This window comes from Calidris pugnax, unplaced genomic scaffold (assembly GCF_001431845.1).
Source record: "Calidris pugnax isolate Ruff unplaced genomic scaffold, ASM143184v1 scaffold70, whole genome shotgun sequence".
NCBI classification, from domain to species: domain Eukaryota; kingdom Metazoa; phylum Chordata; class Aves; order Charadriiformes; family Scolopacidae; genus Calidris; species Calidris pugnax.
In genome coordinates, this window is record NW_015090862.1 from 202141 (window position 1) to 204553 (window position 2413).

The 2413-nt window shown below is 57.8% G+C and overlaps 1 long non-coding RNA gene across 1 annotated transcript in view; it reads left to right on the forward strand.

Moving 5' to 3' along the window:
- The first annotated feature begins 225 nt into the window (after window positions 1-225).
- The window catches only part of LOC106889419, an 86476-nt gene continuing 84288 nt past the window's right edge, over window positions 226-2413 (forward strand). The window contains exon 1 of the long non-coding RNA XR_001412308.1: window positions 226-339. This is a non-coding gene — a long non-coding RNA (uncharacterized LOC106889419). The remainder of the gene's footprint in view (window positions 340-2413) is intronic.

The window sequence follows — 2413 nt, forward strand, 5'->3', positions numbered from 1 at the left end:
CATGTTCCAAAACACTTCCCACGTCCCCCCCCCACCCTCCCCGGGCTGAATTTTAAGAAGCTGGGGCATCTGCACATTCAAAACGCTCCGGGGTTGGGGAAAGGGGGGCGAAAAGAAGGGAGGCCAAAAAAAAAAAAAAAAAAAGAAAAAGGGGGGAAAAAAAAAAAAAAAAAAAGGCAAAAAAAAAAAAGAAAAGCACCTATTCCCAAAGGCAGGCAGAGCAACCAGCCAGCGTGGAGAGGGGCGAGGAGGACCCACAGGCTGATGTCTCGCTACGGAGGGGAGTGTGTTGCAAAGGCTGAGCGGGTCCCAGCCACTCTCCGGAGGGGCAGAGCACAGGTGAGGCTGGAAGGGCTTGGTTTGGCTCATGGTTGAGTTGTGGGGGGAGGGACTGGGAAGAGGAGCTGGAGTTCTCCAGGAACGGTGTCCGGGTGAGTCCCTGTTCTTCCCGTCCAGCCGGGGTGGTGCAGCCTCCCAGCAGCTCCCTATATTGCTTTGCAGGAAGAGGGGGGGATGGATTTGGGGAGGGGAGGGGAGCAGAGGTGTCTTCCTTACGGTGATGGGGAGATGGGAATGAGCCCTGTGCCTGTCCCACCTCGGGGCTGCCCCTTAATGGCAGGAGGTGCCCCACCAGCTTCTTTCTGTGGGGCAGCCCTGTTGGACAGGACCAGCATCACCCCCTTCTGCATCTCCTGGGGGAGCTGGACCAAGCAGGCAGTGGGCAGGGGGCTGCTGTGGGGAACACACGTGCCCTGGGCATCACCCCCTTCTGCATCTCCTGGGGGGGCTGGACCAAGCAGGCAGTGGGCAGGGGGCTGCTGTGGGGAACACACGTGCCCTGGGGTTGTTCCAGCCCTACCCTGGGCTCCCTGGGGCAGGGTGGGACATACATCTGGGCAGTGGAACCTCTGGGGGATGGAGGACGGTCTCTGTGTATGTATGTGGGGTCTGGTGAAGTCTTGGAGCCCCTGGAGTGATGATCTGGGGCTTCCTCTGGTATAGCTCTGGAGAAGAAGCCCTCAGGCTGGGTTCCCTTTTCCGGGAGGCTTTCCATGCTGGGTGCCCAGCTTAGGTGCCTGGAAGTGCTGGGAATAGCCCCAGTTCTTGCTGTGGCTGCTTCCTTGAGATCCGAGGTCCCTGCTCCTGGTGGTGTGGGGCCTCGAAGACTTTGCACTGGAGCGTTAGGAAGGGATGGGTGTAGATCTGGAGAACCTGAGCTGTCCGTTGAGGTCCTAATAGCTTAGGAGACCTGAGGATGGAGAGGGTGTCCATCTGCATGCCCCATGGAGATCCTATTCCCGCTGCCGGTGAGGAGGACGCCCGCGTGACGTCCTGGTAGCCCCAATCCATCCTTGTAGGGGTGTCTGGGCTCCAACAGCTCCCTCGTACCTCGCACAGCGTGCGTCTGCTGGGCCAGGCACGGGGGATGCTCCTCCCAACGCATCACGTGCAAGAGGGACCCCTTCCTGGTGCTCCCCCATGGATGGATGCCCTCCGTGCCGCCCAGCAGACAGTCACCCTGGCGTCGGGGCCACTCGTGCCGTGGCTTATTTAAACGTGGTTTTTGTCCAGTGATGGCTGCTGGGGGTGAGGAGAGGGGGAAGCTTGTGAGGAGCACCAAGGAGAGAAGCCCAGGCGTGGAAAGCAGCCCTGCCTCTCCGGTGAGCTAAATAGCCCCAAGCTCAGGACTTTTTTTCCTTTCCTTTTGGGAAGAGGAGACTTCTTGGGAAGCCTCTGCTTCCTCAGCGTCCCTCCCAGAAGAGGCTGAAGCAGGGTCCAAATTATGAACTTTGCAAGTCTCTTGGTACCAGCAGAAGTAGTGCTCTCCACCATGTCCTCATCCCCCAGGTAGCCTCAGGGCAAGGAGCAGTGGATAAATTTTGGGGGTCCTCCTCTCCTCTGTCCCTCATCCCTTGGGTGGGCAGGGGGACGTTTGCACCTCTGTCATCCAAAGGAGGAGGACAAGGCTCTCCCTCCTCCTCTCCTGCTGTGTGCCTGGGGGTGAGGAGGAGGAGGAAGGCAGAGAGGGATGGGGATGGACCCAGGGTGCCCTGGGGGACTGGCTCGTTCCTGCTAATTAGCAGTGTAACCAGCCATACACCCATGGCACAGCCCAGCTCCTGCCAGATAATTACCTTGCAGGGTGCAGGGAAGGGAGCAGAAAAACTCAGTGTCTGCGGGGACTTTAAAGCCTCCCCATTCTTGAACTCATTTGGGAAAGGCAACACCCCCCTCTCCCCCCCAAAAAATGTATATATCTATTTTAACAGCTATTTCTGCCAGCCAGGCAGGCCAATTTGTTACCGAAGTGACACACTTGATTTTAACTGTAAGAATCAAGTTTTTTGGCTTTTTTTTTTTATGGCTTTTTCATCCTTGGGGCTGGAGGGGGGTGGCTCAGCTGTGGGGTGAG